This window comes from Oncorhynchus tshawytscha, linkage group LG23 (assembly GCF_018296145.1).
Source record: "Oncorhynchus tshawytscha isolate Ot180627B linkage group LG23, Otsh_v2.0, whole genome shotgun sequence".
Lineage (NCBI taxonomy): Eukaryota > Metazoa > Chordata > Actinopteri > Salmoniformes > Salmonidae > Oncorhynchus > Oncorhynchus tshawytscha.
In genome coordinates this window covers 6,697,052-6,724,813 of record NC_056451.1, presented here as the reverse complement: position 1 = coordinate 6,724,813, position 27,762 = coordinate 6,697,052, and the positions used below count along the sequence as shown (strand labels likewise).

Here is a 27,762-nt window from a genome sequence, read left to right as displayed (position 1 = left end):
GTCGATAAACACCCAATATCTGATGTTCTTTCAGTTCTCGTAAACACGATTGCAAGCTATGTTCAGGGAAGTCATCATATGATTAATCTTGCACTTCAGTTTCAACCACAGGGCGTAATGTTCTTATTTCTCATATCTTTCATTAGTATTTTAATCAGCATCAAGTAGTGTTTTATCTCTTTCAATTGGGGTAGTTACACTTTACCATACAAGTGACTACACGTGATCAAAGTGAAACACGCAACAAACAAAAAAAGAGAGCAAACAAATGTATTGTATAATCTATTTGATTAAATTCAATGATTAATTGTGGGTTTATTTGATCGTCTCAGATCACATATGCTGAGCACATAGATATTGCCCACACCAAAACCACATATCTGCGTCACTGCATTTATTGGGCCAAATGTGGTTTGATGATGCATCAACATGCATTGGGGACAGGAAGAATGAAGACTTAGTGTACTACAAACAATACGTTATTAATGTTTCTTATTACAGTATAGCAATACATGGGAAAATGTATTTTACATGGCCTGGTGGCATTGGTGGGTGGAGATTTCTCCTTAGGACAAATGGAATAGTCAAAAAGGAGCAAACTAATTTGCCCATTGAGTGCAATACTGAATGCATCGAGTAAGACAGATATTGGATACTGTAGTAGTTTATTGGGTTCCTGTAGCTGCTGTTTTGGCTGGTTCTGCCAGTTTGGGGGGAGGGGTCTGCTTAATTTTCTTCCTTTGCTCCGGTTTCTGTTTCTGCACCTCTTTGAATACCTAAGAAAGGACACAGTCATATAAACCTACATCAAGAAGCCCAACAACAATGACAACAAAATTATAAAAGTCTTCAACTTTGCCTTGACTTTTACATTAAGTCATGCATTAGACTATTGGTAAAAGCCACGGTTCAACACCCTGCATACAGCAGAAGATTAACAAGACAATTGCTAGTCTGGTCCCAGATCTGTTTGTGCCGTCTTGCCAACCATACAGTACAAACTACTCTGGGACCAAGCTAGAAAATTGCACTAAGTAAAGTGAATGGAGTTTTGTTGTGTACCTTTATGCACAGGGCCTTCTAGACCAGCCAGCGTCGGGTGGCATGTCTGTAGTACTCCGGGGGGAAAGTGTAGGTGATGCCCAGCTGCTGGCAGACATGTTCAAAGGCGTCATAGCACGTCACCCTTAGGTGCTTGAGCAGCTTTTTTCTGCGGTCAATGGCCATGAGCATCCATCGCTTGTTCGCTTTGTCCTGATACAAAGATGGGGGGCCAAAACACAGTCAGAGGTCAAATGGAGAGAAAAAAATATGCGTAAAGTGAAAACAATATTTAAGGCTTGATTCAAACCGTGGGGCTGAAGAGCTGCACTGTAGCACGATTGAAATGTAAAGGTAATTTCCGATTGAGCTGACTAATGCAGTGTTCACTGTGAATGAAGTCTCTGCGAAGACGGGAACATTGCCTTTACATTTCTATTGTGCTGTAACGCAGCTCTTCAGGACTACAGATTGAATCTAACCCCTAGTCTGGGAACATGTATTTTACATAATAGAGGAGTTGCTTTTCTTATTAAAAATAGCAGTGATTTTGAGACTGTCAAATCCAAACGGTCTAAAAGTGAGATACAGTATAGTGACAGACTGCCAAACCGTGGCTTCAACATTGTAGCTGTGCTAAAGGATAGTTATATTTTGCAATATGTCTGCAAAAATGTTGGATACAATGTTACGTGTATACGTTGTGACAGTACATTCCCAGCATGCAGCAGCACCACTACTACTCTGTCAAATGTCATAGTGGGTGTACGCACTACACAGGAAATCCTGTTGACAAACCTCACACCAGACAGGGAGGGGATCGGAAATTAAACGTGTGGAAATAATATGCATTCACGTCATGGTTACTATAGGGACTTAAAATGACACAGTCTTGCATTTAGCCTTCAACCATACCCACCTTAGTATGTTTGTGCAGGTGCTCCTGGTAGTTTCGGATTTTGGAGGTCAAAATGGCCACTAAGAAGGTCAAGAAATGGGTTAAGAAGTGAACAAACGATTGCTGAAATAAGGTGGTTCCTCAGAGGAAAAGCACGGTTGTTCACTAGGTCCAAAACGGGAACCTACCCTTGACTTCTGTAGAGCTGCGGTCAGCTTCATCCCTCCAGACCTTTGCAATCAGCTGCTCTGTTTTCAATTTCAACTTTTCGCTCTGGTGACACGAAACATGGTGGTTTGATTATGCAATATCCAGCATAGGTGTAGAAAAATGGTCTTATCGTAATGTGAACTATAGCAACCAACAGAGGTATACACAAACTGTAGTTACTCTTATGTAGTTATTCTTATGAGCACAATGAGAAAGACTAGATGAATAGAATATAGTAACAAGGTGAAAAGAACATACATGGCTTGCTAGTTCCAGTGTCAGAAGTCTTTTGACCAGGTCATCAGCTCTGTAAACACATGATAACAGAAGAGATGTACTGTATAGTAGAGGTATAGTACAACCGCTGAGTATGCCTATATATTGTACAAATAAAGACATAGAATAACTATTTTAAACAGCATCATCTCATTGCTGTAGTTGTTTGGACATGGGAGAGTTGAACATACATGAGCCATGTCTGCATGACATAAAATACACTTTGTTTAAGTCTGGATAAATGAAATGTACATACGTTTGAGCGAGTGGAACAGCGGCATATTCCATTTTCAGCATTGTCGGAGGAAGATCACTCAACTGACTTTGCATCACTGATGGAAAAACACTTAGACAGTAAATATCAAACATCCAAGTGGTCAAATAGTTGGTATAGTTGGTATTAGGTACTCCATACCTGGCTTCTTCTTTCTCATGGCACGGGTATAGTTTCTCACAGGCTGAATGGTGAAACTCCCAATACCTGGTAAGAATTAAACAAATTATCAAACAATACATAATGACTCTTAGTCCATTGCTCTATGAACCATAGGACGGTGACAGATTTCTGCAACTACACTGAGCGCACAAAACATTAAGAACACCTGCTCTTTCCATGGCATAGACTGACAAGGTGAACGCTACGATCCCTTATTGATGTCACTTGTTAAATTCAATTCAATCAGTGTAGATGAAGGGGAGGAGACAGGTTTAAAAAAGTATTTGTAAGCCTTGAAACGACTGAGACATGGACTGTGTATGTGTACCATTCGGAGGGTGAATGGGCAAAACAAAATATTTGAGTGCCTTTGAACGGGGTATGGTAGTATGTGCTAGGTGCAACAGTTTGTGTCAAGAACTGCAATGCTGCTGGGTTTTTCATGCTCAACAGTTTTCTGTGTGTAGAACGGTCCACCACCCCTAGAACATCCAGACAACTTGACACAACTGTGGGAAGCATTGGACTCAACATGGGCCAGCATTCCTGTGGAACGCTTTTCGACACAGTCTATGCCCCCAAACCAATTGAGGCTATTCTGAGGGCAAAAGGGGCGGGGGTAGTGCAGCTCAATATTAGGACGATGTTCTTAATGTTTTGTACATTCGGTGTATGTGCCTGCATGAGAAAGTGTCTGTAAGCATGTTCAGCAGCAACATGGTTTGCAGTAAGAGTTAGGATGTCTTACTGTAGTAGTACTTGTTTTGATGTAGGCCTACATTTTGTGAACTGTCGTGCAGAGATCATAGAAACAAGAGTGGAGTGTCATGTTCTGTATACATGATCAAGAGTGGTGGAGTGAGAAAAGCTGCTGCACACATTGCAGGGGGCCTGTGGGGAAAATAACTCTGGTTCCCACATCCTCTTCATAAAAACCACTTACTAGCAGACTGACTGATTACATGATGAGAAATGGATTAGTCATATGTCTGGGTTAAAATGGCATTAGCTTCGCACCAGTCTGGTTACAAATTATTCCTTTCATTTCAGCTGTTTAGACAGGTAGCTACTAGCTAAAGTTATCACTACATTAGTTTACGACAATGATCTATTTTTATGTAATCTATTTTTATGAAACCATATATTTAGCCTAGTTCGTATACACAGGATGATAAGGACAATGGAGTAGTGCTTGATGTCCCTATACAAAGCCCGTGTCACTGTGTACACAAAGAGAATAACTCTTGTGTACCTGTCTATAAATGTTGTTGTTGTGATTAGCTATCTGTACACTAGATATCCTAGATAATTGCTGCAGTGCCCTCTCCTGGCGTACCCAAGGAAGTACTCATTACTTGACTATTGAAAAAATAACATTTTTACGAGGTGTTATGATGATGATAAGTGGGTTTTCACGCAAAATCTACCTATTCTGTCTTTTTCAGTAACGGTTAATTGATTCTTGCTGGGCATGTGCAGCTCGCTAGTTGATATGCATGCGAGCAAGTGCAGAAAATGAACAGGTGCGCACATCGACAAGACGTTTCATTCGGGTATGTATATATATATATATATACCTGTCAATACAGTCTCATTGTTGCTGTGTGAAGGCCCTGTGATGACAGAGGTTGACGTCCCATATTTCAACGTGAGAGACGCACATGTTCCTTTCTTCCTGGATAAAACACCACATTCTCGCAGAACGACAGATGTTGATTTAAGAGCACTTCTTAAGAGCCATACTTTAAGAGCCATACTTTAAGAGCCATACTTGATAACAATGGCTGATTCAGAGATTATTTGATATGTATGTCAGGTATTAATGGTCAAAATGTAATGAGTAAACAGCATTCGTCCCCTACATGAGGATCGCCATTTTGATTAGACAGAACTAATCAGACAGAGAAGTCGATTCGGGAAATGAGAAGGATGCTTGAATAATCTTTCGAGGTCCTGCACACTCACCGTATTTCCCTAGTAAAAATAGCATTTGAATGACCAAAACATCACCCACAATATTTTCATGCTATTAAAATGCTCAGAATTGAAGAAATTTTACATTTTCTCTCATCTCAAACTATCAGGAAGCCTGAAAGAACAGGCTGAGTGAGCAGGGTTGCCATGTCTGCTTTGGCAACTTTGAAAACTGATGCGGGTGAAAATGTATTGGTCGCGGGTTGCAGGTTTTGGGCTACTTCTAGATTTCACCGTGGCCACCATGGCATCTCTTTACATTTTTGTTTTTATTAATTTCACACTGCTACCCTCTACCCTTTGGAGAGCCTTACGGTTGTGGGCGGAGCAGTTGCCGTACAAGGCGGTGATACAGCCCGACAGGGTGCTCTCGATTGTGCATCTGTAGAAGTTTATGAGTGCTTTTGGTGACATGGCAAATTTCTTCAGCCTCCTGAGGTTGAAGAGGCGCTGCTGCGCCTTCTTCACAACGCTGTCTGTGTGGGTAGACCAATTCAGTTTGTCCGTGATGTGTACGCCGAGGAACATAAAACTTATTACCCTCTCCACTACTGTCCCGTCGATGTGGATAGGGGGGTGCTCCCTCTGTTGTTTCCTGAAGTCCACAATCATCTCCTTTGTTTTGTTGACTTTGAGTGTGAAGGTTATTTTCCTGACACCACACTCCGAGGGCCATCACCTCCTCCCTGTAGGCTGTCTCGTTGTTGTTGGTAGTGTCGTCCGCAAACTTGATGATTGAGTTTGAGGCGTGCATGGCCATGCAGTCGTGGGTAAACAGGGAGTACAGGAGAGGGCTCAGAATGCACCTTTGTGGGGCCCCAGTGTTGAGGATCAGCGGGGTGGAGATGTTGTTACCTACCCTCACCACCTGGGGGCGGCCCGTCAGGAAGTCCAGTACCTAGTTGCACAGGGTGGGGTCGAGACCCAGGGTCTCGAGCTTGATGACGAGTTTGGAGGGTACTATGGTGTTAAATGCTGAGCTGTAGTCGATGAACAGCATTCTCACATAGGTATTCCTCTTGTCCAAATGGGTTAGGCCAGTGTGCAGTGTGGTTGCGATTGCGTCGTCTGTGGACCTATTGGGGCGGTAAGCAAATTGGAGTGGGTCTAGGGTGTCAGGTAGAGGAAATAATGTGTTGAAAGTTTACACTCTTAGGGTGCGTTTGTAAATTCACTCTGGTTATCTACTCCGATTTCAGAGCACTCTCATCTGAGTTTGCCAGAGTGCAGAATAACTGATGAATTTCCGAACGCATAACACCCGTTGAATATGACCGTTATCAGTAAACGTAGTCAAAAAAACACAATTCATTTGTTGCCAGCAGCACAGTTAGTCACCAACACTCTACATAACATGAAAATAGACCAACCAGCTCTGCTAGGGGGAGTAAAATGGTCAGAGTGATAAAAATAGAGTAGGATTTTACAATAGTGGTGATTGAACACCAGTTTGGACAGGTTAACTTTACAGTTAAACAACAGTTTACTTTGGGTTAACATCGTTTGTGTATCGAAGTAGCTAGCGAGGTAGCAAACTTTAGCCAGTTAGCTTGGGTGCTTGACGACCTATGTGAGGTCAGAACACTTGGATTAACCCTATTGTACTCATAGCTTCCAGTGTACAGTCGTGGCCAAAAGTTTTGAGAATGACACAAATATTAATTTCCACAAAGTTTGCTGCTTCAATGTCTTTAGATATTTCTGTCAGATGTTACTATGGAATACTGAAGTATAATTACAAGCCTTTCATAAGTGTCAAAGGCTTTTATTGACTATTACATGAAGTTGATGCAAAGAGTCAATTGACCCTTCTTTTTCAAGACCTCTGCAATCCACCCTGGCATGCTGCCAATTGACTTCTGGGCCACATCCTGACTGATGGCAGCCCATTCTTGCATAATCAATGCTTGGAGTTTGTCAGAATTTGTGGGGTTTTGTTTGTCCACCCTCCTCTTGAGGATTGACCACAAGTTCTTAATGGGATTAAGGTCGGGGGAGTTTCCTGGCCATGGACCCAAAATATTGATGTTTTGTTCCCCGAGCCACTTTATTATCACTTTTGCCTTATGGGAAGGTGCTCCATCATGCTGGAAAAGGCATTGTTCGTCACCAAACTGTTCCTGGATGGTTGGGAGAAGTTGCTCTCAGAGGATGTGTTGGTACCATTCTTTATTCATGGCTGTGTTCTTAGGCAAAATTGTGAGTGAGCCCACTCCCTTATGGCAAGGTGCTCCATCATGCTGGAAAAGGCATTGTTCGTCACCAAACTGTTCCTGGATGGTTGGGAGAAGTTGCTCTCAGAGGATGTGTTGGTACCATTCTTTATTCATGGCTGTATTCTTAGGCAAAATTGTGAGTGAGCCCACTCCCTTGGCTGAGAAGCAACCCCACACATGAATGGTCTCAGGATGCCTTACTGTTGGCATGACACAGGACTGATGGTAGTGCTCACCTAGTCTTCTCTGGACAAGCTTTTTCCCGGATGCCCCAAACAATCGGAAAGGGGATTCATCAGAGAAAATGATTTTACCCCAGTCCTCAGCAGATCAATCCCTGTACCTTTTGCAGAATATCAGTCTGTCCCTGTTGTTTTTCCTGGAGAGAAGTGGCTTCCTTGCTGCCCTTCTTGACACCAGGCCATCCTCCAAAAGTCTTCACCTCACTGTGCGTGCAGATGCACTCACACCTGCCTGCTGCCATTCCTGAGCAAGCTCTGTACTGGTGGTGCCCCGATCCCGCAGCTGAATCAACTTTAGGAGACGGTCCTGGCACTTGCTGGACTTTCTTGGGCACCCTGAAACCTTCTTCACAACAATTGAACCGCTCTCCTTGAAGTTCTTGATGATCCGATAAATGTTTGATTTAGGTGCAATCTTACTGGCAGCAATATCCTTGACTGTGAAGCCATTTTTGTGCAAAGCAATGATGATGGCACGTGTTTCCTTGCAGGTAACCATGTTTGACAGAGGAAGAACAATGATTCCAAGCACCACCCTCCTTTTGAAGCTTCCAGTCTGTTATTCGAACTCAATCAGCATGAAAGAGTGATCTCCAGCCTTGTCCTCGTCAACACTCACACCTGTGTTAACGAGAGAATCTCTGACATGATGTCAGCTTGTCCTTTTGTGGTAGGGCTGAAATGCAGTGGACATGTTTTGGGGGGATTCAGTTCATTTGCTTGGCAAAGAGGGACTTTGCAATTAATTGCAATTCATCTGATCACTCTTTATAACATTCTGGAGTATATGAAAATTGCCATCATACCAACCCCAGTTGACCTAGCAGCAGACTTTGTGAAAATGTATATTTGTGTCATTCTCAAAACTTTTGGCCACGACTGTACACTCCGAGAGCAAAATGCTCAGAATTTATGAACAGACAATCAAACTCAAATCAGATTTTATTTGTCACATGCGTCGAATACAACAGGTGTACAACAGCTGCATTGTTGGTTAAGGACTTGTAAGTAAGCATTACAGTGAAACGCTTACTTACGAGCCCTTAACCAACAATGCAGTTAAGAAAATACCAAAAAAAGTAATAGATAAGAACAACAAATGATTAAAGAGCAGCAGTAAATAACAATAGCGGGACTACAGGGGGTACCGGTACAGAGTCAATGCGCGGGGGCACCGGTGTCGAGGTAATTGAGGTAGTATGTACATGCAGGTACAGTTATTAAAGTGACTATGCATAGATAATAACAGAGAGTAGCAGCAGTGTAAAATAGGGGGGGGGGCGATGCAGATAGTCTGAGTAGACATTTCATTAGCTGTTCAGGAGACTTATGTATGTCTTGAGGGTAGAAGCTATTTAGATGCCTCTTGGACCTAGACTTGGCGCTCTGGTACTGCTTGCCATGCAGTAACAGAGAGAACAGTCTATGACCAGGGTGGCTGGAGTCTTTGACAATTTTTAGGTTCTTCCTCTGACACACCTTGGTATAGAGGTCCTGGATGGCAGGAAGCTTGGCCCCTGTGATGTACTGGGCCGTACGCACTACCCTCTGTAGTGCCTTGCAGTCGGAGGCTGAGCAGTTGCCATACCAGTGTCGTGTCTTTGGCTATGCCGGATTAAGTGATATGACATGCTATTCTATAAAATAATTTATCCGTAATTAATATTACCTGATTGAGCAAATCATGTAAATGTAATTAACTAGAGAGTCAGAGCATTACGAAAGAAAATTTATAGAGCTGTTAACTTCCGAATAAACTCTTAAAGACCTAGTAATATTTTACAGCAATAGCAGTCAATATTAATCTTCACCTTAATTCAGTCTCATCTGAAAGTTGTAAATTCTTGGTTATCTTCACGAACCCTGGCTAACAAGTTGAATCAGCAATACAAAATTGGGTTTAATTATTTATTTACTAAATACCTAACTAATCACACAGAATTACACATACACATAATTAATCATAACTTGATTACAAATTACGTCATAAAGGAAAACGTCCCTAGCTTGCGGTTAAGATATGACAGCTTATTACACAAAAGAAAAGGGGCTGGGTTTGAGTGAAAGAGCGGGAAGACTGAGTAACAAAGGAAGAAGCTGTGCTATCGTAAATACAGTATCTTATGCATTCTAAATTACCGCCCATTTGGAAAAGGAAAATGCAATAAATATTTACTCTGAGCTGCGCTTCAGTAGGTTGGTGGTAGATGGAAGACCGTGTTGCCAAACCGAGTCCTTTGTCCTTTCAAGAATGTCTCTTGTGGTCAATTGGATACGCTGTAGTAACGTCGTTGTGTGATAGACGGGATACTCTGTCTGTTCCTTCCTAACCCTCGTTTTCAGCTGCTGTTGCTAACTCAACGACTAGGAGGTATCACTTCTGTAGTGAATAAGAGTCCAAAGTTCATACCATTCGCAACCAAAGCTCACGCTGATGTTGGCTTCGTTCTGTAGTTATTATCTGAACCATTCTGACATCAGACCATCGTCCTCACATCCTCGGAACTGGAGGTTATATTGTTGTCAAGGCTTTATATAGGAAGGGAGAGGAGGGCGTGTTTAAAAAGTTTTATAGTTCATGTCCCTTCACAGGGGCGGGCCACTGACTGAGCAGAGCCCTAACCTTATGAAAACCCAAATCTCACATTTTAGAAGCTAAAATCACATTTCATCCCATCACAAATAATTTAATATTCAAACATTTAAATTGAACAACAATTTCATGTGAATCCGATAACTCCGATGTGTAGACTTTCCACTGTAGAGTTTGTGTCATCTTAACATTGATGAGAATGTCTCAGATGACAACCGAACTGACATCATATTCATTAAGTACCACCGCATATGTTCAATCGGATTACCAGAATATATTTCATTTCCCCCCACCTTCTGATGTTCCCAGAATCTCTATGTTAACCAAGGGGTTTGCTAATGTAACATCAGTAGGTTAGAGAGAGGAAAAAGGGGGGAAGAGGTATTTATGACTGTCAGAAACCTACCCCCAGTCCAACGTTATGACAGTCCCCCCATGTTGGGTTCAATCTTGCGATTAACCTGCATGTTGCAAACCAACATAAAAATGACCGTGGGTTGTCCTGGTTGTGGAACATCGTTGTGGTCCCCATCTGGTGGTCGACCCGGGTAGGGTTTCTGCGAATGAAGTCCATTCCATGGCTGGACAGCAGATGTCCAGTTAGTGATCGCTGTTGCAGTCCCCCCTCTGGTGTGGTCGACCCGGGTAGGGTGTCTGCAAATGAAGAAGTCCGCTCCATGGCCGGGCAGTGGATGTCCGGATTGGGATCGCCGTTCCGGACCCGTCGTCTGGTCGTCCAGACTGGAAGATCTGGGCAGTAACTTAGGCAGATGTTAACAACGCACACACACTCATGAAATATATCATTACATTTCCTCCCAAATGAGCGGCATTGTGGCACTAACTGATGGTTGTATGGGGAAGTTGTTTATGGCTCTATCACTTTCTATGTACTGAAGAAAATTAAACAAAATGAATGAAAGCATAAATAAAACAAAATATAGTTATGCCGCCTTAATCATCTAATTGGACTGTATTCTATCTACGTCCATAGTCTTGGCAAAATGACCCTATAATGGCATTGTCTAATGTCATATCTAGGGCTTTCCTAATTTGCGGGGTGTTGCTTAGGGTACTATCCTAAGTTGATAACTATATGATAAGTCTACAGCTGTAAGGCACTAGTTTTGGGCAGTCTACAGGGATGACCTATGGACTTCTGAGAAGAAAACTGGTGAGTGCTGTAACTGTAGAGTTAAAGGCCTCAAAATAAATGTTCAACTTTACTAAGGCTGGTATTTTGCTCGGACCTTTAAGTGATCCTCGCATAAATCCTAATTGGATGTTCCGTTGTGCATGTGAGTTTATGCTTACGCAAGCACACATGTCAAGGGAAGGAAACCAAGTATCCTGGCAGATTACAACTTGTTCAGAATGAGTCTGACGTAGTCAGGTCATTTTCAGGTCAATGCCTGGATGTCAGTCAGAATTAGTGTCGAGGGAGTCTGTAATAGTTTTACTACCAGTCACTGTCTTCCACTATTGTAGTGGCGGTAGGTATGAAGAAGTCTACTTCATAGCTATGTTATCCACAGATGAGCTAACCTCATGACGGAAGTACTCCAAGTATTAGACCAGTCGTACGTGGTGTGATCGTGGTTCATGACTCAAATAACTTTTCTCCTGAATGGAGGGTTCTATTTATTAGTGGCATGTGTAACCATTGGAAGAGTGCAATGGAGATTCCCTTCCCCGTGTTGCACTCTGAGTAACTCCTATGTTGCTGTTATCAAAACCAATTTAACTTGTGAGGTTACTAATCCTCTTACTGAGTGTTGCTGGACTGACTGTGGTATTGGTACTGGTACTCAAGGGGTCCAGTTGTCCTACCGATTTATTCTGAAATGTTATCCTACAGGAATACATGATTAGAGCATTTTACTAGTTGTCGTGTAGTGACTACTACACATGGCAAGGAATGATTATTGTTGCCATTTGTTTTGGAGGTGGACAAGTCCACTGGATTTCCTTTACGACCAGTGTGGTACACCTCAGTACTATCTTAGATGTGTTCTAAGATAATCCCCGTCTAGGGGCCTGTCTGCTCCTCACTGTTCTCAAAGGGGAGTTTACAACTAGATTTGATTTATGCTCTGGCGGCCTCGTACGGTGTTGTCCATAGTCTCTACCCCCCCACCGACCTCAATAAGGCTCATCATGGGTCTGGGCCCCCTTTGTGTCTCGGGACCCCCCCACCAGCGTGGGGTGTTGGTATACGAGGTGCAGACAAAAAGTTTGGATCCTATGTACGAGTTGTCAGTGGCCGCGTTATTATGAGAGTGGCTGTAACCTTTCAACCAAATCTCCTGGTGTTTGTGCTTCAACACCCTCAGTGGCTGTCGAGGTCCGTCAGTCACCACCGCGTCCGCGTGTGGCAACCTCTTCAGTACCTGCAAACTGAGACGAGGATATCGGTCTGTGATATCGCAAAGTGTTTCACCAATGGGAGTCATCGGGTCAGTTGCTGGACTGACACCATTAGTGTCATTGTAAGGGTTGATAGTGCCCCACAAAGCGGAAGGTGTGTCATCGGAAGCAGAGTATACTCTGCGCATCAATGTTTTTCTTGCTGAGATGGCCGCAGTGTTTGCGGAAGTGTCCGAAGGGCAAGAGAAGTTCATCTCAACTACCGTATTGCACGACTGCAAGGAGGAGGGAAGTTGCTCATTCACAGAGACAGCTGGCTCGAAATCATGAAAAGAATTGTCAATCAGATTGGCTGATGGAATGTGTCGAGGTATTGTAATATCTCTTTGGATCGGATTCTGCACCAAGTGTTTTCTAAACGTCTTTTTCCCAAGGGGTGCTTTCGACAGATACCCCTCGTGAATGACTGCGTTGCAGCTAGCGTTAGGGGAGGACAGTGTGATCGGTGGAGAAGGCACTGTAGCCTGTGACCATACCTGGTTGGTTTTCCAATCCATCAATGGGAGTAACCGATCCATCAAGTTTGCTCCAAGTAGCAGGGGTACAGTTTCGAGGCTGGTAACATACACAGGGTGGACGAGCGATATGTCCTGGAAGTGTAGTTTCAGCATGACTCTCATTGTGAGAGGCGAGGTAGTCTGAGTGACCCCTCGAAGTATAGTGTTGCATTGTTCCACCTTTAACCAACGTTTAGTTGGCTTCAAAGCCCTTTTAGATCATCAAACAATGTTTGAGAGATGAGTGATATTGTTGCACCCGAATCAATTAGCGCATGACAAGTTAAGCAGTCCTCCAGGACTGTTTCCAGGTATGGGCATTTCAATTCGTGTTTAGTGGACATATTCCCCACAAAGTGGAGTGGTCGTTCGCAACGACGTGATGTGTCAATTCTGTTCAAGGTGGAAGCAGATCAACTTTTCCGATTATGAGAGGGCTTGGCTTTAATGAAGCGTTTGACCTTTTTCTTCGCAACCTTTGTATCAGATTCTATAGACAAAGCCCGTGGGCTTGTTTCTTGATCAAGCGGGCCCTGGATAGGGTCTTGAGTGAGAATTGAATTTTAACGTCCTTGCTATGGGTGTTATTTCCTGCAGACCTGGTGTCCGGTAATTCCCTGTCTAGTCCTTGTGACTTATCTTTGACCCTTTTCTCAAATGTTTCTCGCTTTAGTTCTTCATGTAGTGGAACTTTGGTCTGCGTTTTTATCATCCTTCAACCCTTTGTTACCCTTGTGCTCTGACACTTTGTGTGGGTTGGGTGCAGGAACGTAATTAACAGGTCAATTGTAGCGGTAGTCGTTTTGATGGCGATGTACTTTACAGTTATTTCGACCGCGGAGGTTATTGGAATCATAGTTTCGTGGTAGAAACTGTTGTTGTGCGTCATCTCTTAACGCTCCAATACCTGATAGTGCACCCTCTAACTGGAGTGAGTGCTCCTGGTCAAACTTCAAAACCGAGTGGTCAGGGCTCTTAGTGTTGCGAGCTTTTGATGCCTCAAAAGCTGTGCTTGCAAGCTCTCTGAGTTGTAAGATAGGCATGTGAATGTGGGCTGCAGGGCCCACGTAGGTAATGAAGGTAGGATACATGTTTGACAGGAACATTTGTTTAAATGGTAACAGGACTTCCATGCCTGTTTCAGTGAGTAGGCCAAAGTAAGCTGAACAAAGCCTATGATAGTAAGCTTGTGGGTGTTCGTTCCGAGCTTGTTTGACCATGTTAGCCAGTGAGCTATCGTGTTTGCGAGTCGCAGAACCACTGAATTCTAATTTCAAAGCTGTGGCAAGTTTAGCGTAGTCATTTAGCACGTGTTGCTGTTGTAGGCGAATGAACCTTGTCACGTGTCTATTCGACATTCGCTTCAACAGGTGAACCCTGTCAGAACCCGTAGCATTCGGGTAGCCATCCAACGCGTCATCTATGTCAGCTAGGAATGTCTCAGTATCGTTTGGCTGACCTGGGACGGGGTCAAAGGTGGGGAAATTCTTGACGACTTTGTCAAGGTATTCCGCGTCAAGCGGGCGGAGAGGGTTGACTTCATCCTGTGGGGAAAGTGGGGACGAAAGGCCAAGAGGAGAAGCCAAGCTTTGGCTTTGTTGGCCAAGAGGCGCCATATTACTCAGTGCCGAATGGCCAAGAGGAGAAGACTGAGGGACACTTAATGGAGGCAATGTCTGAAACCTATCATCTTCACTCCTTTGAGTGCAGGGCTCCTGTTGCTTGGATGGGTAGTCACGCTGTGGAGCATGACCATTCTGGATTTCCTCCAGATGGTACTAAAGGGTGGTATTCTGCTGCATTGCAGAGTCCACTTGAGCGCTTAGAGTACTGATTTTGGACACGTGAGTGTCACACTTGCTCCTTTCAGTCTCAAACTTATCTGTCATGGTTTGCAGATAGAGGTCTTGAGTACGGAGCGAGAGATTCAGTGATGAGATTTCTTCCTCTTGCTTAGAAATCAAGATTTCCATCTTCATCACCCGAGTTCTCTCATCATTCATTTGGTCAGCGACTTCAATGAGTTCTGCTGATTTGTCATCCAACTTAGTCATTGTGTTCACTAATTGATTGTCTTTGGTCTGCAGAATTTTGAATAGAACCGTGTTACTCTGACTAACGTTCAACAAAACTTCCTGCATGTTATCAAATTGCGCGCTCCTGTTTGTAGATAACTCAACAGATTTATCTAGTTTGGAGTGGACTACCTCGTATTTAGTTTTGGCTAAATCGAGTTGTTCCTGGAGACAACGATTTTGTTGAAGAGTTTGTGCTCGTTCATCGTCATAAGTATTTGCAATTACTTTCAATTGTTCAGATTTCAAACGCAGTTCCTCGACTAGCAGAATGTTTTCATTTCCTGCTTTTGTCAGAAGTTGCTCAGTTCTCTCCACCTGTCCCCTCATGTTAGCCATGTCTGGCACGTGCTTCAGCTGTGCACTGTGGTATTGGACCGATGCCACATTTTTATGGCGATACATCAGTGCAAAATTGGGGAGAACCGTCACAAAGCCTGTGTTTGATGGTTGATTTTGGAGAGCGTTCGCAATTTCGGCTGTTTTTTCGCTTATGGCATAATTAGGGTTGGTATCGCTGCTGAGGTCAGAGATCAATCATTTTATGGGTGGAGGTTCACTAATTAGCGGAGGAGTGGTGACCACCTCCTTTAATAGCTTGCACTTTATTAAGTTGTCCTGAAAGTAACCAGTTCATTTTTGGGTGCAACGTTCAGACGTTCACTGAAGTAGCAGTAGTATAACACAATCTTCCAAACTGGAAAATGTAGGCTACATTAGTCCTAGAGATAACTGAGCAAAGATTGACAAGCGGTCATATTTAGCTAACTCTCAGCTGACAGAAACAACAATATGAATGATCTAATAGTAATTACTATTTACAATTCATCACATCACGGGTGAGCTCACCATTTATCAAAATAATTGAATAAAACACATTCTAAAAATTGTAGTAATCCGCAGATGTGTAGTTGGTGCGAGCCACTATGTTTTTTTTTTCTTAGAGTCAACCAAAGATAATAAAAGGAGACAAGATGAGTTTGGTCTGTTTTCCATATGCATGTTGAAGGGGGTGTGTCGTCTATGATCATTCACTTCCCTTCATTCACTTCCGGGAAGTTTACTTGAAAGATGAGTGAACCATTCCTTCACTTCATTATATCATTTTTGGTCTGACAGATTTTTTTCACCTTTATTTAACCAGGTAGGCAAGTTGAGAACAAGTTCTGGAATGGTAGATTTGCAGTGGAAGAATGTGCAAAGTAGAAATAAAAATAATGGGGTGCAAAGGAGCAAAATAAATAAATATGATGTTTACTGTCACTCCCTCTCCTGCTTCCTCCCTTCCCTCCTGTACTCGACATCGTCGGCCTACTAACCACCTGTCCTGGCAACTGTTATTACGCACACCTGTTCCCCATCATTATGCACACCTGGTCATTTTGTCCGAGATTACTTCCCCTTCATATAGCCCTCAGTTGACATCAGTCATTAAGTAGTATTGTTTTCTCTCACTACTCTCGCTTATCATGTTGGGTCATCGGTATCATTTCTTTATTTAACTCACCTTCTGCACCTGGTTCCTGACTCCCAGCGTATATGTTACATTTACATGACACCCAGAATGCATTGTATAGTGTCAACAAACATGGCGCCACTGGCAAATAGCTTAACATTAGCTCATCATAATCAGTGCAACCTTCAAAAAAGTATTGTACACACATCATAGGTGTCCATTACAATCTATGCAATAATCAGAATGCATTATTTGTCACCAGTACTTGAAAACATGAAAAATCCTCTAAATACATTATGCTCCATACATATATACAGTATGCTAGAGTAGAAACAACACGATATACAGAAAATAAGGTACTTACTTTGATAGGAATGCACACATATCCAAAGTTATTATTTGTAAGGAAAACATCAAACAATGCGAGCGCCAGCCAGAGAATATGCCACAGGGAAAAAGTTAGTGCAAGACTGCGCAGATGTCTGCATGCTTGATCTGCAGAAACACTGGGAAAGTGCTTGGCCTTGGGCTCTCCTGAAGAGAGAAGTTTGTCCAGCTCAGTAAAGCCTCAAACATAAATTGCCTGCAACAGTGAAATGGGCTACTTCTATGTGAGGCAATAAGGAGGCGGAACACACCTCAATTCATACTGTTGTTCAGAAAATACAACTTGTTAGAAAATCATTTGAAATTCACAAGTTGAAACAGCCTATAAATAATTAGCAGGAAGCGCGGGATAATTGTCCTGTGCGTAACTATCACATTTTGGAACAGTGGCTGCATTCTGACATCACGTGCACAAAACAACTCACGCTGGGGCAACTCACGCTGGAACTCACACATGAAAAGGTTACGTGATGAATAAGACTGAATGAGATCAAAGGTCAGTCAATAATAAATATTGTGCAGCACCTTTAACCAATAGCCTAACAAATGAAGTACTCTTGAAAAAATACAATAAATGTCTTTGTTGTCCTCTATATCAAATTTCAACCAGCCAGCCCGAGCAGCCTGTCTAGTCAACAACGCAACTCTCTCCCAACACAATTTCCTTCACAGTTCACTCCTTACATTTTTTTTCATTCCCAAGGGAAAGGTTTGGAAACAAGAACAAAAAAAACACATACCTCAACTATACATTCAAACACATAATCAGAAAATCCTCCATATAATTCATCTCATAGGACTAATAGTACTGAATAATGTGACGACCCTCCCACTCTGTCTGCCGTATTCTCTCTCTGTTATTTCCTTATTAGGATGCTGGTGGGCGGAGTTGGGAGGGTCGTCAGCTACATGGGAAACACCTGGGCCCGGTGTCTCCCAGGATAAATACACCACTTCCCCATTCATGGAGGAGACTCTCTCCATGCAGACACCTTTATGGATTTTGTTGTGTTTCTTGGTGGTTTTTGGGTTGTTTGCGACAACATCTTTCAACACCCTGCATTATCACATTCATGCATGCAAAACACTCACTTACACTACTGATTACACACACCATTGTATATTTTCCTTAGTTGCTTTAGTTAATAAATATATATTTTGTTACGCCTTATCTCCACGTTGTCTCCCTTTTGTTACGGGCTTTGAGCCGGTTCGTGACAATAACTAGTTTTACTTGCACACAATATAGCTGGGTCGCCCCATCCTGTCCCTAAGGGTCCACTGCCCTGCAGCGCCCCAACCCAACACACCCCACTCAGCTTTAGGATCTTAGTGAAACATTCATTATTGCGTTTCTTCGCCGCTATAAATGCTTGGTTGCACAGTTCCTTCAGATAACAGTTTGCAGAATCAACATTTCCAAGCAAACAAAAACAGGGAGAAATGACAATCTGTAGACATGCTGAGATAAAATAACATACTCTTTGCCAGAATGCAGCCAGCCTTGTTACTTCCATCAATGTAATTGTCTGTATCATTTCCAATACCCCATATCTTTTTTTGGTAAACAGATATATCCATATACATATGTATACATATACACATATATACATACACATACCTATATAGAAGGGTTCAATATGTCCCCTTTTGTGTTTTACACCTCCAGCAGTCGAATGACATTTCTTAGTGCATGTAATTCAGTTTCACCGACGTACAGTACATTCGTTAACCGCAGCAATTTATGTCTGAGATGATAGGGACATGATTGGGCATTCAAACATATCTGTATCCATTCATCATCAATAGCTTCTACCAGGTTTTCCTCACATCTTTGTTTTACATGTTTTGTGTCATTGAGAAAAGCTTCTATCAACCCTTGATACAGTTTGGAAATCAACATTGGAGGTTTGTTAGACTGCCTTAAAATAGCATCTGGCTTGTCCAGTGTTTGTTGCACAGAGAGAATAAAGTGTATCTGCAAAAATGTACCTCACCTCTGTCACATTCTGGTCTTCCCTGGCTGCCTGACCCTGCTGAGTCCACTGTCACCATCTGATCTTCTTAAAATGAGGCATGACAAACAATGACCTTGGTGTACATTTATACATTATATTATCCAAGAATAGAATCAATGGTTCAATAATTGAAATGACCAGATCCCAGAGTGTAGCTTTAAGCTTTAAATGCTGTCCTGTAGCTACTGTAGGTCTACCCATCAATTCCAGATGGAACTTTGTATCATTCACTGATATTGTTAATATGCTGCAAAATTCTCCTGAGCTCCGTAGACGGGTCTTCCCTGGCTGTCTGATCCTGGTTAGTGTTGTGTACTGACTGCACTAGAGGGCTACATCCCACGGGAACTGCGGTACCAACAGAGATCATTGCGGCGCGGTCAGCATTTTTCATGCTGCGGACAGGAGCGGGCGGTCAGACAGATGACTTTGGGATGAAAATATTGTTGTTCTCCCAAAGCTTATTTGGAAACGTTAGTCTACCTACTGTATTAAAAGGACATATTTTTTGCATTACTCACACACTCAGAATTCGCTGCTTCAACTTCAGTAGCCTGCCTCTTCTAGTTGGGCATGAGAGTTCAAGTGTGCCTCGTATGTGTGGTCTAACTGAAATAGAATATGCTGCCTAAATGGCCGGAGAATCACAGGGCAGTTAACTTGAATATGAAATTAACTTAAATCCAATTAGACTGTAGTCTACTACAGTGACTGTAAATAAATATTGATAATGGAATGGCGTGGAGGGCGCTCAACCAATGTGAGTCGAAGTACAATAACAGACCTCTACTGTGCATCCTGGCAGTGAAGCATTTAAAGCATAAGCTGTTTGTTACTGTGTCAGTGTGAAAAGTAGATAATTAGCTAGGGAAACTGACAGATCAGTGACGTTTCATTGCCAAACAAAAAAAACCTCACATTGCACTGAAAAAAACGTGTCTTCCCAACTGCTCAGAGGAATCCGCATGGTCCTAAAGTCCACCGCAGCCACTCTTTTGTATCACATTGCAATAATAGAATTGGGGGGGGACAAAAATGATATTTCAGAATGTGGGGGGGACATGACCCTCCTGTCCCCAGTGAAAGTTGCACCCCTGTGCATGGGAATACTTGGGAAAAGATTTCCAAATGAAAATCACATGGAGCTGATGTTCTGGTGTTTTTACAGTCTTATGTCCAACAATGAAAATGCAAATATATATATATATATATATATATATATTATTATATTATGTCTAAGCTTCTAAGGCAGGGATCCCCCAACTGGCGGCCCGTGTGCCAAATTTGGGCCACGGTTGGTTTTATTTGACTCCCCAAGTTTGAGCAAAAAAACACGGGCCGGCAGTTGGGGGTTCCCTGCCTTAGAAGCTTAGACATAATATAATAATATATATATATATATATATATATATATTTGCATTTTCATTGTTGGACAGAAGACTGTAAAAACACCAGAACATCAGCTCCATGTGGATCTTGGGCCAAAAGCACATTTTCAACCTTCAGCTGGGAACAAAAACTTGTATTGTTTTTAAATAGCACAAACACACAAGTATTTACTGACATGAAGTCAATGTTGAGTTCTCACCGTTCATGTGTTGAGAAGCAGGCCAGAACTGAGATAATGATGAGCAATGACAGCTCACCACCGGAGGAAATAACTATCAAGATGATAGCAAAGGCATCTGAAAATATATGCATTTAGATTTAGGACATATGTTTCAGACAATTTCCTGATACGGTATCTGACCTCACATAGGGTGGAGCTCCATGAGTTTGGCAAGCGAGACTAGTCCTCAAATAACACTGACTCAAATGACTTGTATTTAAAAGCACTTTACTCTTATTGACAAAATTCTAATACCAACCCATTGGTTCAGCTTTGAGGGTAACCTCTGACCCGTTCAGACTCCCGCCACCTGTGCTAACCATAACAAAGGCTTTGCATGAGGAGGAAGGGTTGAGCTCTCTTAGAACCACCCTCCTCTTTCCCAGCTCAGCAGTCACAACTGTAAAAGAGGGACACAGCAACTGCAGTTTGAGATTACATGTTTATTTATTTAACCAGGCGAGTCAGTTGGGAATAAACACTGGAAACACTTTATTTGGATAGTCCATCTGTAGATGCTCCACTAACTATCTAACCTCAACCCTAGCTCTAACACTAACCTTAACCATTATCCTAACCATAACCATTATCCTAACCCTAACCTTAACCATTATCCTAACACTAACCTTAACCATTATCCTAACACTAACCTTAACCATTATCCTAACCCTAACCTTAACCATTATCCTAACCCTAACCTTAACCATTATCCTAACCCTAACCTCACGCCGCCAAGCTTACCCTAGTAAAACTGACTATCCTACCGATCCTCAACTTCGGCGATGTCATCTACAAAATGGCTTCCAACACTCTACTCAGCAAACTGGATGCAGTCTATCACAGTGCCATCCGTTTTGTCACTAAAGCACCTTATACCACCCACCACTGCGACCTGTATGCTCTAGTCGGCTGGCCCTCGTTACATATTCGTCGCCAGACCCACTGGCTCCAGGTCATCTACAAGTCCATGCTAGGTAAAGCTCCGCCTTATCTCAGTTCACTGGTCACGATGGCAACACCCATCCGTAGCACGCGCTCCAGCAGGTGTATCTCACTGATCATCCCTAAAGCCAACACCTCATTTGGCCGCCTTTCGTTCCAGTACTCTGCTGCCTGTGACTGGAACGAATTGCAAAAATCGCTGAAGTTGGAGACTTTTATCTCCCTCACCAACTTCAAACATCAGCTATCTGAGCAGCTAACCGATCGCTGCAGCTGTACATAGTCTATTGGTAAATAGCCCACCCATTTTCACCTACCTCATCCCCATACTGTTTTTATTTATTTACTTTTCTGCTCTTTTGCACACCAATATCTCTACCTGTACATGACCATCTGATCATTTATCACTCCAGTGTTAATCTGCAAAATTGTAATTATTCGCCTACCTCCTCATGCCTTTTGCACACATTATATATAGACTCCCCCCTTTGTTTTCTACTGTGTTATTGACTTGTTAATTGTTTATTCCATGTGTAACTCTGTGTTGTCTGCTCACACTGCTATGCTTTATCTTGGCCAGGTCGCAGTTGCAAATGAGAACTTGTTCTCAACTAGCCTACCTGGTTAAATAAAGGTGAAATAAAATAAAAAATAAAAACCTTAACCATGATCCTAACCCTAACCTTAACCATGATCCTAACCCTAAATGTAACCCTAACCCTTATTCTAAACCTAACCACAACCTTAGAAAGCAGTTGCTTATCAACAGCAAGTTTGTTGATCGTATGAGCATCTGTAGAGCGTCTAGACTATCCATATACAGTGTGACTAAATACTTATTTACAATGACAGCCTGGCAAAATAAGGCTTTTGCATGAACTGTCAGTCATCTATAGCTGTATCATCAACAGCATCGCAATAAGCATCTTTCCACCTTTGGTGTTTTCCTGCTCATCCCAGTAGAAGACCTGGTAGCTCCGCACGATCCCATTCCTCTGGCATAGCGGAGTTTCCTCCCAGGTAAGCTCAATACGAGAATGTCTCCCGCACCCTCAGATTTGGGGAGGCAGATGGGGCTGCCAGAAACAATAGAGAACATTGAGGACTATATGGATTAAATGGCAATGAAAAAAGTGGCGATTACCATATCAATTATATAATGTCATAAACCTAATAGTGTTCTAATTTGTTGGTATTGTCATGCTGACAAAGAGCTATAATGTAGGAGTTTGATATAAATAGAATAGATTAAGCTTATAGTAAATGGTGGAAGCAGGTTGCGGAGGTGTAATTTGCTCTATGTCTCCAATAGAGGGAAGCATTGTACCACCTTTCATCAGTATGTTTTGCAGCTGATTCGCACCTCATTGACTCAAAGGAAGCCTGCAACACCTCCTTTGATATTGTAAAGATCTTACAAAGTCCAAGGTGTAAGGGTTAGTGTTTACCGACTCACCATTTTGTCTAGAGTACGCCTCGACGGTTTGAGGAAGGCCAATTCCGTCCTTATACCTAGGATATACAGAGATCCCATAGGGATTGTATGGCTCGATGCTCTCTGTAGACAAGAAGAAAGAGATAAGAGTGGATCCAAGTCCTTAAGCTCATAGCATGTGGACAAATCCTGCAAAGAGAAAGTCTGCACAAATCAACCCAAACAACAAACTAGAGAACATTGTGCAGCCAGGAGAATTGCATATAAAAGAAGTACATAGTCCTCCAACAAACTTCTAACACAGAACTAGAGACATGACAGGTGAATGAAACCACAGTATGTATGAATACCTTATAACTTACATAAACCATATCTGATAAAAGAGTGCTGGATTGATTCCTGTCAATGTGGTCAAACAAGATGAGGGAAGGGTCCATTTTCCACAATGGCCTCCACTCCACCACATAGCCTGTGACACTGGATGAATGTATGCTTGTCCACTGGACCAGTAGTGATCTCTCATCATGAGGAAGGACATTGACGTCAGAGACTGCTGCCAGAACTGGGGACAGATGCAGATATTTACCACACAATATGTCACAGGTAAGCTTAAAGACACAGATTGAGTCCCAAATGACATCATATTCCCTGTAAAGTGCACATAGGACTCAAAAGTAGTGCACTATATAGGGAATAGGGTGTTTGGGATGCTGACATAACACACAGAACACCTTCTGCTTATACATAAATTCTGATTTCTGAATTGACCCCTAGCCTAGATCAGAGAAATGCATAGGTGGAAGAAACATGTTGACATTTCCACCCAACCAATCAGATGAAGCTATTACCATAATGCTGATATACAGGTACAGTATATGCAATCCTCTCAGATCTACAGGAGTGGTAAGGGTTGATTTGGAATTCAGCAACAGGGATATTTAGTTTTCACCCTGTACTGAAAGTGCTCTATCTTGAAAAATGTACTACTGACATACTATTGGGATTTTACAGTGGACAGTGGACTAATGAACAAAATGCTAAAAGATTGTGTATAAAGAGATATTTTACTCAATCTAACTAATAATAAAGCTTTACCTCTGTGTTGAAACACCTCCACCTCAGTAGGGGCTGGATGTCCCTGCAGCATTCCCAGCACTGAGGAACACTTTCCTTGCCCCCCTGGCAAGCTGGAAAACACAGTGGCTATCCAATGTGACGCACAACTGTCCCTTTGTCATGGGTTGTCTCTGGCGTGAGACAACACAGGACAGGATCTTGCCATTGGCATGGAACTGCTTCGATGGCTACAAAAGGAAGAAAGGAGATGAAGAAGGAAAGGCAAGTTGTGTACCACTATCACAGGAAATATTCAAGTTTGTGACGTGTCAAGTTTGAGTGTGTTCTGTGTGTTGTTCTTACCTTCCAAAACAAGTATACACCGAGAAGCTTTTGCCTCTGCTCCCTAGATACCTTCATCCAAGAGTCGAGTGGTCCGGTGGGAGCTGAAAAGAAGCAGAAGTGGCCATTTAGAAACTCATCAAATGTCTGTGCCTCTCAGTTGTGTGAGGAGAAGAGGAGAATTCTTCCAGACTCGACAGGTGTAGGCTAGAAATTCACTACCAAAGAGCTAGTAAAATACATAGTCAATACATACATTCTACCAGAGCTGTAAAAAGTGGGCTAGAAAATGTGGGACATTTCATTAGCATAGAGTGAAAAGCAAGCCCAATGAATGGAAGAATAAGAAATAGATTAAAAGATTTGTACCATGGGAGTGATAAATGTCATTACATTAAACAGAACTGATGCAGGACATACCCCTCTCAAGCGTAACTGCAGTATTGCTGTTACTCCATTCGCTCCATGGACTCTGGTGATACCCGACCCATATCTGGATGTGGTACTCTGTCCCGTGGAGCAGACGACACACCTCCATGGTTCTCTGGCGCATTAAGTGGGGCACTGGGACCTAACACACATGCACACACACACACACAGTAATGTAATCATTTTTATGGTTACCTAGTACAGTTGGTATGATCATTTATTGTTAATGTTGTTTAATCCAAATCATTTTTGTTCAAACGGTTGCAGTATGTGGACACTTAGGAAATGGACATTCTCTTACTGGTTCTTCACTCCACTGCTTGCTGTTTGCTGTTTTCAGTCGCACCTCCAAGGTCACAATGGTCACCTACGCTTGCTGTTCAGAGAGACCCCAGCTGAGCCTCAGGCAGCCATATCTTTTTGGCTCTGCTTGGACCTTCAGAACTGTTGGACGGTCAAACTTGGCTGCATAATGAGAGTTATATTAGAACCCCTATGATGTGAATAGCTTCATCTCAATACAATGCCACAAAGTACTTGAACATAAGGTTCTGTCTTTTAGGTTTAAAGAATACAGTGAGCTTCAGAATAACTGTCTTTACAGTGTCTGTATTAAGTGACACCAAGTCCGTGTGACTGAGGCTGTCCTAATATGGACACCATATCCTGTAAATCACAGCCCAAATCACTACTTCCTTACCTGACTCCATTGGCTCCAGAAGCAAAGGTGTTGAGGTAGCTTGACCCAAGGCATTCACCACCTTGACATTTATTTCTATCTCTGAGAAGAGAACAAAACCAGTACGTGGTATACTTTAGTGATGTACCACTGGCGGCATCACGTAAGTGTTGCTCTCTGGTAAATCCCTGTTTAGATTAAGAAAAAATACAACTTCTTGAGCAAATAACAGTTATGCATCTTCCACTTTAAGTTCTTTGGATAACCTCCACACCTATGCATAGTGATATTAGTAGGTTGCCACAGAAAGTATCTTTGAAGTAACATCTAAACAGGTTCTCTTTGGATAACCACCACACATATGCAGGCATTTATAGTACAGTGGCCCTAAGGGGCAAAGTAGCTAGATTGTCCAAGAAAGCATTTCATAAATAGCATCGTAATTACAATATACATTTGACATGTAAATGTATATTTAAAAAAATACAACATATTCACTTGTTCTCCACCAATAGCCACTTGTTACCTGATCTCAGTGTAAAGAGGGTACTGTGTGGGCAGGTGGGTGTCCTGTCCTGGGTCCCATTGGCATGAGAGGGTTTCCAGTTTTGTAAGGTTAGTCAGGCAGCTAAGGTTTTATGGTGCTGGGGGTGGAACTATAGAAATAACAATTATTGGGGTGAGCATAACAATGTTAAAGTTAGTTAGCGCTCACTCCTCAGAGCCTGGGGGGTTCCTGCCTTTTTAGGGAGCTTTTCTTAGCCACCGTGCTTCTACATCTTATTGCATGCTGTTTTGGGGTTTTAGAATGGGTTTCTGTATAAGCACTTTGTGACATCTGCTGATGTAAAAAGAGCTTTAAAATTACAATTAATTTGATTTTGGAACAGCAAATGATAAAATCTTCAGAACTACATTACAGAACTGTTTTTATCAGTTCAGGTGTTTATTCTTTATCTGAGGTGAAGCGTATGTTTAAAACATGTAAAGGTAGACTCAGTGACATGAAGTAGATGCAGAAAGTAAATAGCATTGTGGGTCAATTTCTGCAATAACTAAGAGGCTCAACTTCACAGCTGTTCTGGTCCTGTGGCTACCACGCTGTAACAGCGTGAGGCAAACCCGTGCACATGCGCAGATACTGTGTGTGACTGTGTTAGAGCGAAGTCTTGCATCTCAATATCCGCTGAGTCTACCTTTAACAACATTTGAATTTATTCTTATTTTATGTTCAGTATACTTAGATTTCTAAGGGAGGAGTGGATTTCTCAGGGAGGTGTGGCACTGCAAGACAGACCTGCATTTTTTCATTCCAACATTTACATTTTTTTTATAAAATAAAGAAATGTAATTCTTTACCATGGGCCCCATCTGTAATCTTTTTATGTGGGGTAAGGAATATCCCTTACTATGAATGATAATGGAGTTATGGTAGACTATACATACAGCACACCACTGAACAGGGATAAACAAACAAAGAAACAAAGAAAGAAACACAGCACGTGAGATATCCACTGGTGTCCGTGAAGCTAGGTATAAACACTTGAGTTCCAGCCACTGATTGGCCACAGAATATAAAACTGTGGAGATCCAACCACTTTCATTGGCCGCTGCAGTGTTTCTACCACTCTCATTGGCTGCTGCAGAACTGCTGGGAATAAGGAGTTGGTTGAGGTGCCAGACAATGTGAACGGCTTGTCCCTTTATGAGGGGGCAGTCATCTCTGATGACGCAACAGGCAGTCACCGGTGACCCCAAGGCCACCACAGGGGTGGAAGTGTGTACCCGCACAGATGGAGATGTGTGAACCTCTGTCAGGAAAGGAAAGAGAGCCAAGAGCAGATCAATTCATCAGCAACATTGAGGGAGGTGGGAAAAGGGCTCTTTAAGCCACCAAATAAATGACTTATTGTGAGATACAGCTCCATATTTCTTGCCTATATTCCCATGTCTCAGTGAAACTCAAATTACATTGATATTTTCAAGATTTACATTTCAAAACAACATTTTTAATACATTGGGATGTGAAGTGTCTATTCTATTGTCTTTGCTACTGCTGGCAAGGTGTTGCCATTTAGAGAAGGTTATTTATTACAAAGACGGCACACACATCTTTCGCTCCATTCACAAATGCCAGCAGCAGCGTGGCAAACATTGTAATCCAGGCTGATGCCATGGTGATACAAACCTGTGAGAGGGGAAGATGTGAAATGACTGATTTTGAAGAAGGGTGAAAGTACATTGCATTCAATGGAATCAAAACAACATTTGAAATTCCGGGGCTGTTATTGATGGACAACAGTGTATAAATAGCAATGGAAACGATAATGACTATATTTTTTCTAACCTGAACATACTGTTGAACATACTGTTTGACACTACAAGCTGACATGAGAGAAGATGCATCATACACAACTGACACGAGGGGAAAAAAAGATTAGACAGCTGTCTATAACAAACAAGCAAACAAACACTGGTATACTCACAATTCCACAGTCATAGGAAATGTGTTAATTACTTAAAG

At 42.3% G+C, this 27,762-nt stretch overlaps 2 pseudogenes; both read right to left on the bottom strand.

Annotated features, from left to right (window-relative positions):
- Window positions 1–22: 22 nt before the first annotated feature.
- On the bottom strand, window positions 23–4,678 carry LOC112223088 (annotated as a pseudogene).
- Window positions 4,679–19,292: 14,614 nt separating this feature from the next.
- On the bottom strand, window positions 19,293–27,530 carry LOC112222573 (annotated as a pseudogene).
- Window positions 27,531–27,762: the final 232 nt, after the last annotated feature.